This window comes from Megalops cyprinoides, chromosome 16 (genome assembly GCF_013368585.1).
Source record: "Megalops cyprinoides isolate fMegCyp1 chromosome 16, fMegCyp1.pri, whole genome shotgun sequence".
Lineage (NCBI taxonomy): Eukaryota > Metazoa > Chordata > Actinopteri > Elopiformes > Megalopidae > Megalops > Megalops cyprinoides.
This window is the reverse complement of record NC_050598.1, coordinates 27,531,684-27,550,255: the sequence shown is the minus strand read 5'-3', so window position 1 is coordinate 27,550,255 and position 18,572 is coordinate 27,531,684. Positions and strand designations below refer to the sequence as shown.

Genomic DNA, 18,572 nt, shown 5'->3' with positions numbered 1-18,572 from the left:
CTCCGCCCTGTGCCTGAACAGGGCGTCTTCCCCCTTCCCGTTTTCTCTCTACATACCCCTCTTCTTTGGAAACTGTACTACCCGAGAGAACACCTCTACTTCTCTTTCACATGTTAATTCATTTACTCATATTATAACTATATTAGCTGTTTGTGCTGCTGTGGTGCTGGTCTCTTTGTGCATGTGGACTTAAATTAAGAATAATTAATTTTTCAACTACCTAATTATTGTATATATTTTATATATACAACATATTGGATGAGATCATATATCCAATATTGGATAAGTAAGAGCTTTCTTAAAATGTCTAGTTACCGTAATGGTAAAAATGTAGTAAATTAGTAAAAAAGCTATTTGTTCAACCCACTAATAAACCTACAAATGTACCTATACACTTGTGCAGTGTCAGTATGCCTGACCTGTGTGTGGAATTCCAAGTTTTCAGATCTTTCTTGTACTTTGAACAGTGAAGGTAACTGCCATGTGGCTGACCTGTGCTTTTCACTGCGTTACACAGTGACTGTCCCAGTGCCGTGCTCAGGAAATGTCCCACACCTGAACGAGCCCTACTAAGGAAATGAGCATACCTGAACACAGTCCCTCTGGAAGATCTCTTAACAGTCTGCCATCCCAGCTGTAACACTGCTCCTACCTTAACACTTAACCCTCTACCTGACCACTGACCTGCTTACATGAACCCCTGGCTGTGACAGTTTGCCAATCTGCCAAAGGATCTGGCTGGCTGGGACTATTCCGGGAATATCCAGGCAGCACTACAAAGAGGCTGGGAGTGATCTCATTCAAAGCTTCATTTCTTTATTTAAACAAAACGTATCTTTCAAGGAAATACAGTGAGACAGAGCTATAAAAAAAACAGAGCCATCATGCAAATATACAACTTTAAAGCGCTAAAAGAGGTACCCCGATGACAACGCAACAGAAACGAACTAGAATAAATTCACACTGAAGTCGTTGTGTCTCCCATCTGAATCCACGACTGGGGGTGCTTCCAAAATCTGCAGACAGGAGAGAACAGCACATTCAATACGAACACGCAGTGGGACCCAGACTCTAAAACCACAAAGAGTGGTCTTAGAAGAAAACCCAGGGAAAATGTTCAGAATGGCCAGTCCAATTTCTTGGCATCTTCTTGATAATTCTAACTATACACATATCTTATTCAAATACCTGACTACCTGACAGAAAACCGGAAACTACCTTCATTTAGCTGTACATGATATATGATTATTTAACCACCCAGTATATTTTACAGAGAACAGATCTAGGAGCTCTTTAACACCAGCATGTAAAAGAGAAATATATTGGGGTTGTATTTCTCTTTAAAGACTCATTCAGAGGCTTTCTGTCAATAAGCTGTATGTGTAACATGCTGAGATCATTTGATTGGATTGCTGTGTAATGCTTTTTTCTCCGGTGTCTTTAGCCATCAAGACTAAAGCATTTTATAAAGACACCAGAATTGTGAAGAATTTCTTGTGAGTGCTGTTTGTGAATAGGAATGATTTCACACACAAAGTCTGCTCTTTCAGCAAGTCATCTTCTGTTGATTCAATTTTTGGGTGCTTCCTCTAGTTCTTAGTTATGCTTTGGCTGTAAATAGCAAAGCTGTTACCATGCTTAAACCACACACTTATAAAATAATAGCCAGTATTGGTGAAGTGATGAGAGAGCTATCTGTGCAAAAAGCTGACTTTTTTTCCTCAGGAATGATTCAGAATGCTCAATCATACAAGTCAGTACATGTACATTTTTGAGTACACATTTAAAGTAGTTGAGTTATTTACACAAATAATCAGTAAATGTACTTCTAATACAGTCAAATTCAAATTCCAACATCAAAACATAGTTGAATTGGCTACATCAATACTTGTCTCTCCATTTTGGGGGTGAGTGTTTTGACTCAAAATAACTACAGTGGATCACCCAGTTGGGAACTACACATTTACCCCAACTCACTCATTGTAAACTCTGAGAATCTTGAAAGGTTTTTCATAAATTGATTATTTCATTTCTGGGCTCCAAGCCAAAGAACTGCACCCCTATACCCTCATTGACAGTATCACCTTTTACTGTATTAAAATTAATATCTACTGAATTATTATTATTCGTCTCAGATGTTTCATTTAAGCAAGTATGGGTGTTTTGTTTTGACATTCTGGGTCTCAGGGTATATTGACATATGCCCGAAACCTGACACAGGAATAGGGGCAATGCTGAATTTGCAAATAACATCTGAATGACAAGATAGCTTTCTCTTCTTATGCATTTGCCTGGCTGACACTCCTACATAGCTGTACTATGAGAAGCTACATTTTACACTTGATTCATTCACTGCATGCAGCTGTGCATTTGAACCAAAACAATTAAAGATAAAATAATTTCCAAAAAGGTTACAGCTGCCCACCAGGGACTCAAACCTGTGACTATGACCCTAGCTGTGCTCCCACTATACCACACCGCAATGCTTACTCCCCTCGGGGTTGCAGTCTCTGATGGTTTTGCCCTTTGGTTACTGGGTCTGATGGATGCACACACGCGGTCAGGTGTTACCTCACCAGGACACGTCGGCGACTGTGGCGTTGCTGATCTGTTCCCTCCGGGTTTTGTTGTGCACTGTGGACAGCACCGTCAGGAAACAGTTTGAATACTGAAGACGTGAATATGGAGAATGCACTGAAAAACCTTTATGGAGGAGCCGTGATTCTTCCCTTGGTTAGACAAGTCGCCACAACATTACTTTGTATTTTTACACATTTGTGTATATACGGTGTGCGTGTGTGCATGTATGCGAGTGCATGCCTGCATACGCAGGCAGGTACATGTTTGTTTCAATGCATGTATCTCACATGCCTGTATATATGTACATGAACCTCTGCACCCTGTGTGTTCCAGACTGACACGTGAAGCGGTCTGACATGACGGCCGCTCTGATTCACTCATAGCTGAGCTTGTTTTCAGGGGTGCAGTGGGCGTCTGTGCTCCGCTCTGGAGCTCCTTCGTTTATGGCCAAACTTACAGATCTCCTTCCTCAGAAGCAGCTTCATCCCCAGGGCCAAGAGCAGGATGAAGACCAACGCTGCCACACCGCACACAATGATGATGATCACACTGTTGTCTTCAGCACACGCACACACACATGCACACGCACACACACGCACACACACGCACACACACACATGCACACACATGCACACACACAGCATAGAAGAAAAGCATTACTTTAGATTGCAAAATTCTTAAAGGGCCCCCTTGGGTTATTCTCAGATCATCATTTAAACTTTAAGTTACATTGCTCATATAGCATGTGAGTCAACTGGAAAGTGAAAGTGACTTTCAATTTTTAAAAAGAAGTAACCGAAAACATAACCAATTAAACAAATTCTCTGGAATGAAATTAAGTACAAATCAAGACAATGGGACATCATACTACACACTTTTCCATGGGTATAAAGTTGTTACACCAGAGGGCACCTTTTAACAAACATCCTCTCTTGTAAAATGAGGAATGAGTTCACCTTTACCTTGAACATAAATTTGCCTTTCATCAGAGAAGAATATCCCACAGTCACTTTGTACACTGCAAGAATACACTGTTTGGTCCCTCTTTGAGAGCTTGGACAGTTGGTAGTCACTGCTGTTAATGTCCTTCTCCAGTTCGCTCCTTTTGTACCACTTGAAGTATGTGGGCTGAACAGGCAGGGTATGATTGCAGGTCAGGGTGAGGTCAGAGCCTTCATGAGCTGTAAAGGAGGAGCCGCTGATCACCTCCACATGGATACCTGTGGTAGGGCAGAGCAGGACATTTATGTCTCATTTCACTGGTTATTTTTTAGCCGTGGCACACATGACATAACGTTATAGTCATTTAGCCGATGCTCTTAACCAGAGAGTTACATAGGTGACATAGATAGCTTTATCCATTTATACTGCCAGATGTTTTAGGAGGCAATTGTGGTTAAAGTACCTTGCACAAGGGTACAGTAGCAGTGCCCCAGCGGGGAATTGAACAGCGGTAAGGAGCAGTGCTCGGAACTGAAAGGTTGCCACGCTGCTGCCCAAATGCTGCTCCGTGCAGGAATATTAAAGGCACAATGTCCACTGTGGCTCTACAGGTTTTGGCTGTCACTGTTTCAACCCTGGGCTTAATCACCTACAGTCACGGTTCGGACAGACGAGAGTTTGAGGGCCTTGAGGTTCCAGGTGTCAACTGCGTTGGAGGCATCGCTGAAAGCCTCAGGACGGAGTCCCACTAACACTAACTGCCACACTAACCTCCAGCACGGGAAGCCTCAGGACTGCGGATCTCCGGGAACAGGAGTCCCACTAACACTAACTGCCACGCTAACCTCCAGCACGGGCACTGCGACATTCACCAAATCACCTCCATTAAGCTGAAACGATTGCTAGAGGAAGACAATGACACTGAATGCATTGCTCTCCTGTGTCATCACAGATAGCAAAATACCTTCAAAACAACTGCTAAATTCATCAAGCCCTGGGAAGAAGAAAGAAAAAATGTGCAGTTAGAATATTGAAATTCATCAGTGTATAAGCCACACTGCTAATGTAATTGAAAAAAATCTCTCCTCGAGCATCAAATGATAAAATTATAATATGAACAAGCTTAAAATTAATATATGCTATTATAATACTGATAGAAATGATAAACAATGCTAAAAGTATCAATAGCTACTTCTGATAATGATACTATGAATGAAGTACCTCTGGTGCAGTTGACGATGTCTCCTTTCACTCTTTTGCACTCCTTACACTCCCCTAAAAAAAAAAAAAAAGATTAATTCAGCCTTTTTGGGCTTAGATGAAAAATAAAAAAAAAACAACTCTTTTAATCTTACATTTGCACCAACCAGAAGACTAATATGTCGTGCCTAGTCCCAAGAGGACCTTACAACCTCACTTCCTGGGTAGATGAGTTGGTTGCTAATTGGCTACAGTTGTAACCATGTGGATTATTCACAGCTGAAGTCTCAAACATGATTGCAATGTTAGAGCAGTCAGACCATCTGCAGACGCTGCAGATTAAAATATGTATGTTATAAGAGAGAATACCTGTTATGCAGTTCGAATTAATTACTGTGGGGGGGAAAAGTAACACGTGGTTAGAAAGGTGAAGATTCCTTGGCATGAGACCTGTTTGATTTTACGGTTATCTTTTCAGTGCAGTTAATCAAATGTCATTTTTGAGGTATGCAGATTTAAAGAAGCATCTAAATGCATACTGTGATCGATTATAATATTATTGTTGCCATCCTCACGACCAATCATATTAGTACCACAACCACTGCCTGAAGAGAGAAACAGTGATAGAAGCCACACAAAGCACTAACTAGTGTAGCAGGGAGCTAAGGCCCACTCCTCTCTGGCACTTCGTGGTCTGCATTCCTGACATCCAACAGCTGAGGAAAACAAAAATAAACAAGACAGAAAAACAGGTAAGCATACAGACAAACCGCTAATGCAAGCTGCACAGAGCAAATAACTGAATTAGCTCAGTAGATTTATTAATGGAATATTGTGCTGACGAAGGATTAAACACACTCATTCAATCAGTGGCTCAGTGAATGAGTGAGTTCACTGACAGCATGGATCACTCATGGAATGTCTGAATTTAGCAGTGACTATTGCGTGCAAGTGGATAAATGAATGAGTGAGTGAGTAGTTGAGCTAACAAACCAGTGACTGATCAGCGACCGCCTTTACGGTGACATAAGTGATAAGTGACAGAATGACGATTTGATGAATGAATTCACTTCTTGCGCATGCAACACGTACTGTCTTACCTTGTGACTTGGGACACTGGGGCAGGCAGAAGTGCTTCGGCTGAGGGTAGATGCTACAGTCAACTTGGCCTTCAGTGCTTGCAGCTGTACGTGTTTATGGGAGAGTGTGAGTGTGAGTGTGAGTGTGTGTGTGAGTGTGTGTGTGAGTGTGTGTGTGAGTGTGTGTGTGTGAGTGTGTGTGTGAGTGTGTGTGTGAGTGTGTGTGTGAGTGTGTGTATGTGTATGAGAAACAGAGAGAGAATCAGAGACAATCTTGCCAGTATGCAAATGCATTTGTCTGCCATGCCAGTAATGCGGATTTGAATTAGGAAAGGAAAACACAGTCCAAAATAACCATGCTGTAAAATCACACATGAAGATGAGCATGCGCTCTACACACAGTTAGCCTTACCCTATACCTGCTTTGTAGTACATTTGGTTTAATAACCTCCCCATATTTTTCCCCACTGAGCAAAATTATACCATTCAACTACATGTAAAATTTCTTAATCAGACCTGCTAGATAGTATCACCTTATAGAGTTTCAAAGCTCCAACAGAAATAGGCTGCCTAAATTAATGCGATTTAATGGTGCTTTATTGGCAGTACAGGACAATAAATACATTTAAAAAGTAACAATTACAATCATAGTATAATATACTGCAAAACACAGGTATATGCATGTATATATGGTGGTAAAAATTAATGCGTGATAAATTAGTAGGATTCAGTTCTGATTGCGAGTAAAAATGATCATCAACAATGAAGATAAACTATCACTTACCCAACAGCAGAAGGCCAGCAGAGAGAAAAGGGAAAATCCAAATGGCTGTCATGGTTTAAATCTGAAATTAACTGAAATAAGAAAGAACACAGGGGCTCAAACAGCATTAGCAGTTAGCTCACTGCATGCTTCCACAGCTCTCTCATTAACCCCATCTTAACCTACAACCTCACTTCAAACAGCAGACAGAGCGAAGACTAAGGTGGTTTGAAAAGATAATTATACCAAAGGTACATCAGAGGTATACCACGAACATGCTGGAGCAGAATGTGGTTCAGGTGTCAGTTACTGAAATATGCTTCATTAGACATCGATCACAACAAAATTTTAATATGGATTTATTATACAAGGTGCCACTTTACAGCAATGGCAACTACGTCAGCTTCTGCTTGATCAATTACTGTATGATAGCCGCTAGAAGTAACACTGAAAGCAAGACAATAGGAAATAACTGGTATATGAACAGAAACCTTGTGAATTCATCACTATGCGTATGCTGAAACAATCACTGTTGCAGGCTTATGGATTCGGCGTGATGCTTAACAGCGGTACTAGCTATTCTGTGATCTTGCCCTTGTTGCAATTGAAGCTCCTGTAAGTATTTTTGCCACAATGGCCTTTTAAATTGCTCTGAAGAGAAGTATCAGCCAAACAAACATGTACATGAATAAAAAAAAACATCAAAATGGAGTCCATAAATGTCATGTCAGATAATTATAAGTAAAATAACATTTTTGTTATTGTTTAACATAATTAAGGAAATTATGTTTTACCTTGCTTTCCCCAGATGCTCTCCACTTAATGGACTCTGAGGTAGGAGTGGTCAGTGACTTCAGTGGGCCAACAGGGAGACCTTTGTTCTTCGAATGCTCCTGTATGGGGGTATAAACAGAGATACCCATGCAAATGAGCTCATAACTGACAGCATCAACGGTGTCAGAAACAAAAATATTTCCATAGTGTCCCTGGAGTAAATGAATACTTTCCCATTGGTATAAGAGACAACAAGAGGAAAAAAAAAAATGACAGGCATAACCTACCATCACCAGGAAATGCCACATTTGATGCAAAGAATATGTAACAACATGTTGTTTGTGCGTGTGTGAGAGATGCAGTGGGTGATGTTTATGTTGACTTACATGTATGTGTTGAAATGAGTTACGTTATTGTTACTCCTCTGCACAAGGTATACTATATGGACTGCTTGTGTGAGCATGACTTGTCTAACATGTGTGTAGATATGTTTGTGGGCGTTTGTCGGCAATACATATGCACATTTTGTGAAGAGATTATCTGTGTGTGTGTGTGTGTGTGTGCGTGTGTGTGTTAATGGATTTATAAGGCATTCAGGGATAGTATACTGTATGATAAGTGTTGTCTGTAAATGTAGCAAGCTGGGCATGGCTCAGCAGTTCTTACAAAGACAGTAATTACTACAATTTTAAAGACATTCAAAAGATATGCATCTTGTATTACTGCTTCTTCAGTGTCCCATCCCCACTCACAATAACCATTCAGTGTTTACAGCTCACCTATTGTCCACTAGAGGGTACTGTAGTTTAAAAAACAAACAAATACATTAGAAAGTCCTCATTGATGTATTGATTTTTTGTCTGTCCTGGTCAATGTTTAATATGTCACAAACATTGCTGGTTATTTGCCCATAAACATACCCTTACTGCTCCTGAGATAAAAAAACGATAAAGAATAAAAGGCAAATGAATCATATCCCAATATGCAAAGAGGATGCAAAATGGATGAAGATCTAGTCACGCTGGTTTTAAAAGCCTTTCCAGTCACGGACAGCCTCCTTTCCACCAAGATCTGCCCTTAGTTCTGTACCACCCCTTCCCAGACATGCAGCTGGGACCAGGTGAGGTCAGACAATTGACTGGCTCAGATTGATTCACACAGGGCAGGTATGTGTGTTGTGTACTTGATGTCAAATGGCGCATATAAAAAAAGAGGGCATCTGAGGTCAGTGTGGGCATCAGAAAAGAAACATTCCCCATACAAACTGCAGAGCCGATCAAAGTATACCGGAGATACTGATATATATACCCAGATATACCGCCCTGACTCCAGATGCTTCCCTCAAAGTTTGACCGAGTAGCTCTTTTTGAGTCATTCCTGTATCTGGTACAGTGCTGTCCCACACAGAAACAAACAGCTTTATTTATGGGGACTACAGCGGCCAATCACGTAGTGTCTTCTATGCCACTAACAGGGGGGTATTAAGATCACTTGTGTTAAGTTTAAGGGGAGGGTGCTACCTGTGGGGAACCAAGAAATTCTAATCCACTTCACACACGAACAATTCCCATTGTTATGACTAAGCGCCTTTGTTTTGTGTATTGTACATAAGAGTCAATAGGCCCTCGCGCTTAAAATGGTGCTGAGTAAATGCAACTTGTAGCGTTTGTGTGTTTTTTTCTGATCACTTGGTGGCAGCAGTGTGTAACCTGTGGGCAACCAATGTGGCGATCCAATCAAAACGCACCCATTTTCTTTTTAACTGAACCATTCCACTGAAATGGATGTGAGCAGAAAGAAAAGTATGGAAGAGGGAAGTAAAAAACGAGAGAAAGCGGGCTTCCAAGCGTGCATCTCCGCAAAAAATCATAGCCTTTCACATTTATGTTTATGTTTCTGGATCGACACACTGTTTATGGATCGACACACTGTCAAGGGCGGCCCAGGAGCACCTGCAGAGAACTGTAATGGAACCCCACCGATCACCCATCAGCAATGTGTCACATAGGGGACTGAGATTCCAGAAGCCTCAGGTTTTAAAATCTGACCGAGATTTTCTCCAAACAGGAGAGGTGCTGTTTGTGCAGATCATCAATCCCAAAACTGAACCCCTGCTCAAAGGTCAAAGGTGAAGGAGTGCCACAGGGCAAGACTGCCAGCGCTTCTCTTCCTTGGGATAAGAGGCACAGTTCCTGTCCCTTCTGTGCCGGGGGGGGCATGCTGGGGCCATGTCTGTTCCTGCGTCAGAGCGTTGCATGAAATCGCTTTCTCTTGCATCCCCGACAGCTTGGCGGTAGGACTTGACAGACCGCCACTTGATAAACATGACATGCGGCAGTGTGGAAAGGAGTAGGGCTTGTGCCCAAAAGGTTGCTGGTTCGATTCCCCACTGGGGCACTGCTGCCGTAACCTTGGGCGAGGTACTTAAGCCACAAACGCCTCAGTAAATATACAGCCGTATAAATGGACAACAAACTGTAACCTATGCAAGTCGCTCTGGATAAGAGCGTCTGACAAATGACAATAATGTAATGTAATGTAATGTAATGACAGCCTGTCTGCTCACAAGGTGACTTCATCGTCCCTGAGCAGGGGAGAGGAGGTGGTCTCAACAGTAATGCGAGCAGCATCACAGCTGCATGCTGGAGTCTCAACACTAAGCAGTCTCCGCGGTTTCACTCCCTGCTAGGGCAATCCAGCCCAGCTCAGTCCTGTACCTTTGCACTCAGAACATTTGGCGGCGTTCCCCTAAGCAGACTCTGCTTGCAGCCACATTGATTTGCAACCTGCAGCAGAAGATAAAAACCCGCCACTATGTTTACTGCCTTAACAATACACACAAACAAATCAATTTCAATTTTCCCCTAAATGACAGAGGTCGTCAGGGCAAAGGCTTGCGGGGGAACGGCTCTGATTTGGAGAGGCCGGGCAGCAAGGGTCGATTTGCCAGCCTTCATCTGGTTCAGCCAGCTTGGATCCACAAATGCTGCGGCCAGAGCCCTGGGGGAGGAGTGAGACACCAGGGCTGGGACACCGGGAATGATGCACTAATTGCATTATATTGGCTGGAATGAATTGCTGAGAGGCTGTGCAGCTCCACGTGGGGCTGGGTGGTTTGCACTGCGGTGAGGATGTTTACAGACCCGTCCTAATGCACATGCTGATGCTGCTAGCCAGGCTAGCCATACCACCAATGAATTGTGGACTGATTGAATGTGCATGGTCTATAACAGTAAACAGTAAGTATCATGTGTCTGTCACGGGTTATGCCAGGAAATATTGTTAGCATTAGTAATGCTAGTTAAGGCGGCTCGGCGCACTCCACCACAGCACGCAAAGCTCGCGTGCTGTGTGACCGAAATCTTGGACAGTCTGCTGTCACGGAGCTGCCCCAATGCAAATGTATTCAAATTAGGGAGGGAAAAGGAAAAAAAATCTGGAAACTCCCTTGGGGATAGAAATGTCAAGCCAAGCACTCGTGAGTGGTTTACTCCTGCAATAAAACCTTCTGAAGACATCAGCTACCCTCTTTGTCATCACATATCCAGCATCTCCACCTTTGTTCTCTCAATGCCCCAATCACTTGTCTCACAGGAGGTCCTTAGCTCAGAGGACTTGATTGACAGCTGCCTTTGCAGTGACATCACCCGACATTCCAATTGGCTCTTTCATATTTATAGACTTTACACACATTCTGAACCCTTCTCACCACACGACCAATATGAACGAGAAAGCAGAACTCTCCCCATGATGACGTCAGAGACCATGGTAGTCATAGAGATGCTTCCTATTCCCACAGACTGACCAAACTCCTGAAGCAACTTTCTGATAAGAGAAGGAGAACCGACTCTATTATGAAGCTGCTCTGTGATATAACACCGCTGCCAACGCTGAACTTCACTGTGCTCCACTGCCACCCATCAAGGGTAATTTAAATTTGGAGACAATTCCTCTAATGCCCATTGGCTGGATGATGAATGCCCATACGGTAATAACGGACTTTGCAATGAGTCAAAGGAGGAGAGCAATATTTCATGATTAATCATGAACTTCAGAAAACCCAGCCTTGGCCAGGTTGTCCCTGGCAACCTCACTCCAATGCACATGGATTATTTGTCCAATAACAGCAGCAGTATATGTGTGTGTGTGTACATGTGTGAGTGTGTGAGTGTGTAAGAGGGAGTAGATTAGCTCTTTTGCAGGAGGTAAAACTGTCTCACTGGACTGATTTGAGGCCTGTTTATTCATTTCATGCTGAAGCAAAGATAGAAAAAAAAGAACAGATAAACGGCAAGACATTAAAGAGCTGATGGGGAGACGCAATTTGATTTAGCCTGCGGTAGGTTTTTCAATCAATACCAAATTGCTCTTTGTAAGAAAGCAAATTCTGCCTCCTTACTGGCAACACTTCAAAGTTTTAATTAAAAAAGGAAAAATAAAACAAAGACACAAACAATTTCATAAAGCTCAAAGCAAACTCATCACACTGCAGCTACAGAGTCATCACTCACGTTGCATTGCATTTAGTCATTTCGCAGACACTCTTGCCCAGAGCAACCTACAAAAGTGCATACACAACGGTTAAGCTAAGAGCAGAACTGATACTAAATCACAAGTGTCCCAATCCCATAGTAGGAGTCATTACGTAACATGTCACATTCTGTTAGGCTCCATACTAAGTCCAAGAGGAAGTCTGAGGAATCAGAAAATGTATCTGAGGATATACAGTAGGTATAGTTATTCAGACTTTGGGTTTAGATGCAGTCTGATGCAGTTTGAGCAGTTGAGTTCAGTCTGCAGCAGAAGATGGTCAGTGACTTGGCAGTCCTGATTGTTGTGAGGAGCTCATTCCACCACTGGAGGGCCAGAGCAGAGAACAGATGTAACTGACACGATGGGCCCTTTCAGAAAGGGATACTGAGACAACTAGAGGCCTTGACATGGACTGGTCTGGTTTTGTAATGTGTTCTGGCCACATATTCCACTACCAGTGGAAGAAAATGAGGAGGGGTGTGACATCTGACCATTTTGGCCGGTGGACCGCTTCCTCAACTGGTGTCATAATAATGACGTCATCTCTCACCCAATCGGTCTTCTCTCCGTGCTCAACAACAAACATGCTCGATGGCAGGTGTCCGTCAGTGTGCAGGTGCATTAGAGCAGGTGAGCGACCTGTACATCCTCCATGTGGGCAGACAAGGAAACGAATTTACCAATAGTTATACTGTATGTAGTCATCTTATCTGCCACCTCATTCACGAGGCAGAAAAGTAGCACCATCCAGAGATGCATACGGCTGGCTCTGCTCTGATGGAGGTCTGCTTCTCTTCAAAACCAGCAGTGTACGGAGGTTTTCCTTTATTATTATTAAAATGTTCATTCTCAATCACACCTGTGTACCCTTTGTCTGGATGAGATTATCTTTCCTTTTCTTTAAGTGGGGATGGACGTGGGAAAGGAGATCAGTGTACAGTGAAGGGCACGCAGCCAAAGTGGAAAATGCCGGCTTTCTCCATTCAGACTTAGCACTAAAGAATGGTATTGTGGGATGACAGTGAATGAAGAGCTAAATACAGAAGTTCCCGTGTTGACACAGAGAAGATCCCCCATCCTAAATTGTGAATTTGGTCATTTTGTCCCACCTCACTTGGAAATGACCAGCCTCAGAACCTCCCAGTTTAAAGGTGGAAGCACCCCTCTACCTTTTGGAAAAGCACAGTGCCATGCTCTAATAAGGACCATCCACACACACACACACACACACAAGCACACACAAACTGTCTCTCTCACACACACACACATACACGCCACCACCCGTCTCACTTCTGCCGTCTCTCCATCCTTCCCTTGTCTTCGCAAACAGCTTTCCCTGCAGGGTAACCATGGCAACGGCGGGACACCATGTCAATCAAAGCTTGGCCTTAGACATTGCAACGGCTGGCTGGTTCCACGCAAGCTGGGTCCTGGAGCGGTTTCCCATACACTTCTAATTATGGGGCTGTGAGCATCCGAGCTGGGCTTTCTGCCTAGGACTCTATTGTCCAGGGTACAGTCTGCAGTGTGCAAATATCCCCATCAAGCAGGAGTTTCACACAAATTCATTCATATTCATTTGACATTTTTGACTGAAGAGCCGGTGAAACAGCAGTCGGGAGCTATACTTGCAGCAGTCTTAGGTTCATGTTTGTATGCACACTTGTGTACTGCTTCGGCTTGATGGAGTTACTGCATTGCAATCACACAGCGCTGAGTCACATTCTATTGAAAAATGAACACACACTTTTGCATAATTGTAACACTCCTTTGAGCTGAGTGAGTCACCAAAATGACTCCTTTTAAAATCACAACCCTCAGGGGCGAAATGAATACTAACTGCCAGTCCCTGCAGAGAAGAATCTGCCTACAATAACACGAGGACTGTAAAGTGCCTAAAAACGCATTAAGGATGCTGAATAAGTTGCATGACTCCTTCCATCAACATAAATCTCCTCCGAACATGTCGACTTGGGGGAGCACTAATCTGGGAGATAATGGCAGCCGCCGATACACAGACAAACCAGACAGCACCAGGAATGGTTTAATATCCTGAGTCAAACTGACTAAACTAACATTGTGCAATCATCAGGCTATTTAATGCATCGGCAATAATCTGGCTCTCGCTGCCAATAAAATGAACTCAGTTCCCCTTTGGGTTCAGAATCAGAAGTTAAGCGTGAGAACAGCGTTACTGACAAATGATCAAGTTGAATGGTATCAGAAGGAATCAGAATAAGGATTCAGAAATGTGAGGGGAAAAAAGTTTTTAAAAGACATAAAACTAATACTGACAGCCTGCACTATCTGACTGAATGCCAGGTGAGCTGTTTTACATGATAATCAAAGTAATATGTTCCTGAAAATAATTACATAAAACAATACACAGCGAGTTGTTCAAATATACTGTACATTAATTGTCAATATCGTCAATAAAATGCTGTACTAACCAACACAAAAAGCTCAACTTACCCATGTAAAGATAGTTGTAATAACTGTCCCAAAAGCTGCCATAAAATCAACTGTTCAAGATTTTTATTTCAATAAAATTTAAATAAAAAAACCAGCATGAAACAGACTGCACCACAGGAAATGATCACACCCAGATTCATCTAATATTTTAAAACATAACACAAAACTCATTTAGATTTATCAAAATCAGTCCAGAGATACACAGCATAATGTAAGCACAAAACCACAAGACTTTGCCATACAAGACCAAAACATCCTTAACATTTTGAATATCTCTATTCAATCTTCACAACAGGAACTACATTTCATCTGAAGTTAGAGATCATCAAAGCACCAGTGTAAGAAAACCAAATTTACTAGATGGCCTAATTTAATTCCAAACACTCCAACTTTAAAACCAAGCAAAGGCTGTGACGCTAACAGCATTGGGAATGAGAAATGAGGTGCGAAAAGGCACTCGTGCCAAAGCAGCAGCTGCAGAAAGCAGAGCTTAAATTATTCAGCCCACACCGAGCGCTGGCGGTTTTCCTCACCTGGAACCGAGGGCTTATAGCTCCAAATCTGCACAAGCGGAGATAAACCTCAGCCCAAACCCTGCTGAGGCACCCGTGCAACCAGTGATGAGGAAGGTATGTGTGTTATTTTTATCAGAAAACTATTAATCTTCTTTAATAAGTGATATCTTGTGTAAGTTATACCGACATCAGAAACACCTGCCCCAAAAAAGAGATTTAAAAAAAACAATATATTCACGAGTTACCTGCCTATTGTTACGATTTGATTTTCTGCCACAATCAATACTCTTCATCTTAAGGAATCAATCATTATTATAATGCTACGATCTCTGTAATCATTTTGTTTTAAGTATTTATTCCCTTTGACAATACTTAATGCATATTCATGCAAGTGTGGGAGTGTGTGAGAGAGAGGAGGCTGAGGGAGAGAATGCATTGTGTGTTTGAGCGTTAGTGTGAGAGAGAGAGAGAGAGGAAAGAGAGAGAGAGAGAATAAAAGGAGAGAAAAGGGGGAGCATGTATGCACGGGTGTGTGTACAGGGGGCTGGAGGCATGCAGGTTTCAATAAAGAGTTCTTCCCCAAATGAACTGCACCAGCACCAGATCAAGTCATCAGCTGAGCCCAGACCTCTGCCCCCCCCTCCCCAAACCCGCACAAGGCCCCTCCCTTCTCCAGCAGTGTCAATGTTTTACCATCGAATTGCCGTAATCTCCTGCAGGCCTGTGTGTTTATGGTGATGGCCTGTTTGCTCAGCGGTGGTTCAGTGGTGGCCGCAGTGGTCCCCTGTGCTGACATCCCTCTCGACAACACACGCCCGTCGCTCCTATCCACCACGGTTCCACCATGGCTGCCTCTCCCTCCCAGTGTCTCCGGCGACCGGCTGGAAGAACCGCAAACCAGTCCAGGGAGAAGGTATTTCACTGCCTTTCAGACTCTTTCCTTAACTGGCTTCTGCCTTTCTGGCTTATGTGTCAGAGACTGCTCGGAGTCATTTGTCCCAGAGGACTACAGAGCTACATACACCATAACCTTTCATGAGCATCATATACAATCACTCTCAAAACCACTACAAGAGGCATTTATTATAGCTAATGTTACTTAAGATATATTGCCTTTTAAGTCATACGCCTACCTGGGACTACTGCTGGAATTACATGAGTAGGGTAGCTGTAGAGGCACCAGTGAAATACACAATCCACAAACATGTACAGGAGATGCGTATCGTTTTTGACTCCATAATGCCAAAGCTATCAGAGTCATCTCTGCCAGGTTGCCGGTGCAGTTGTTGCTGTGGCTTCCTGAGCAGTAGGATGTAGGTAGATTAAAAACACAAGGCAAGTATACTTGTGCTGTCTCTGTAATGCATTCTCTGTAATGGACATCTAGGTCTTCTGTCCAAACTTGTGTTGTAATGCCTGTTGTAAGAGGCTCTGGGCCTGAGGATTGGAGGTTTGAATCCCTAGTGGGGCACAGCTGCTGTGGAGTTGAGAATGGCACTTAATTGCTTCATTACATATCCTAAAGTAAATGGTTAACTGTATATGTCACTCAGCACATTGTTAAGATGATATCAAATTCCTAATAGTACATTGAAAGCTATCACCATTGCTGGCTGTGTATAGTTCCCTGTTTATTCCATGTCAAGTTAGATCCCTCTGAATACCTACATAACAATCAGTTACACATATCTAGACCTACATGGTATGCTATGCACCTGACATGAGCATCATTTTCTGAAAATCCTGAAAAACTTCCCTGTTCTGATAGCAGAGTATCTGGTGAAGAGAAATCATGGCTTGTCAAAGGAAAAAAAAAAAAGCAACAGTCTCTTGTCTGGCTAGACTTTGCTGTAGTTTTGTTATCCTCTGGCTAATATCAGTCCTACCCAGCCGTGATGTGCATAGAGACAGGAGTCACCCCGATTGCTGCATTATGCAATCTCCAAAGCAACCAGGCTTTTACTGCAGCCTCCAACCAGCTCAGGCTTCATTTGCAGGTGATAACTTCTGCTACTGGGACACCATGAGTAACGAGAGAGAGAGAGAGAGAGAGAGAGAGAGAGAGAGAGAGAGAGAGAGAGAACAAAGTGGTCCTTAGAAAGAAAGAAAAAAAAGGATCCTTTTCTGTGCACGGCACATCTTTTTTATAAGAGTGCTGCAATTACCTTAAAATTTCCTCCACTCAGACTATTCTTTCATGTCCTTTTTACATAAAGCTAACATTCTGGGATTATTCTCTGGTGTGCGGCCTTGCTCAGTTATATTGGTAGATATGTATAACATCTGATGTGTGGATCAAAGGACCACAAGCCTTAATCACTACTATATATATAGACAGAAGTAGACTGAATTGTCTGGACTGAGCTGCAGGTACCCTTTGCATACAGCGCAGAGATATCTACCTAAAGACAATGACCCAGATGTAACCGGTCATTGTAACCGTTCAATGAGAGACAGGACACTCCCTGTCATCCTGTGACCCACAGACAGTCATTTTCCAGACACACAGACTTTAGACGATGATAATAAACTAAAGACCCCCAGATGAGTGGGAGACACGTTATTCAGGAAGTTATTCAAATGGCACAGAAAAAAAAAAAACAGGAATACTGTACAGTATGAAGGAACCTTTGATTGCAATTCTTGCATTCAGAGTCTCATAAGAACAGTGTTTTTTTTACACTATTGTACTCATTAATGTTGCCTCGGGAAGGCCATAGCATTTGAAAATTCTATTTGTCAAGTGAGGTACTGACACCATTCCGTTCTGTTCTCACTTATTGAGTGTTATTAATACTCTGTGCTAATGAGAAACTCAAATGATCACCTTGTAGTCCAGTCATACTGCTTGTTCGATGGTCTCCCAAAGCCAGCACTTGTTGCGGTACAAGGGGTAGTTCCCAAGGCCAAAGAACTCCGTAGAACAATACTTACAAAAAACGTCATGTGCAATGGTTTGATTTGTCCATGAAATACAAGATCCAAACTGTGGGCGATGACCTAAGTTGTTCTTCAAGTGAACTGAAACGTGTGACGTAATCCGACACAAATATGTTGAAATATTCAACGGAAGCCATGCCTTCATAAGAATATACGTACAAGTGCTGAAGGGAAAAAAACGCCATCTCTCAATCTAGCCTACTGACGCCTGTGCACTGTAATCATGAGACTGAGTGATGTTATTAAACATGTGACGATCACTTTCTCTCAGAGTCACATCAAAACAATACGTTTTTCCATTGCTTTTGCATGTCAGGCGCGAATCTTACCTGTTGACGTAGAATACCATATCTATATGCGCTAAAATTATACATTAGCTACCCCAGCGCTCATCTTCAGTTGCAATTTAGTGCTCGTCACTACAGGTCAGGGTAGCAGTGTGACGCGACTCAGTTTAGCTTCAGAAGAGGACAAAATGTTACCATCTAGCTCTGAAGCTGCAGGTCGTATTCTCGAAATAAATACGGGACATTGCGTTCTTGAATGCTAATTTCTCCCTTCGCACAGCTGATAATGGAGTGGCCACGCCGACGTTAATTTTGCTACTTAAATTGGTCACGTATTTCTCCAGAACCTTGGAGAACGTGCATTCTCAAACCAATGCGATGGCTAGATTTAATTAATTGATATGCGTAAACCTGGAGTAATGAGATTGGCTTTGTATGTGTGAAGGGAAAATGCAAACGGTCAGAGGCTACCAAGAGCGTTTACTTG

At 42.6% G+C, this 18,572-nt stretch overlaps 1 long non-coding RNA gene across 1 annotated transcript; it reads right to left on the bottom strand.

Annotated features, from left to right (window-relative positions):
• Positions 1-929: 929 nt before the first annotated feature.
• Positions 930-3,125, bottom strand: LOC118790717. The gene is made up of 3 exons (XR_005005514.1): positions 3,038-3,125; positions 2,577-2,634; positions 930-1,016 (listed from the first exon to the last, which is right to left on the bottom strand). It is a non-coding gene; the product is annotated as an uncharacterized LOC118790717 (long non-coding RNA).
• Between the last annotated feature and the right edge of the window lie 15,447 nt (positions 3,126-18,572).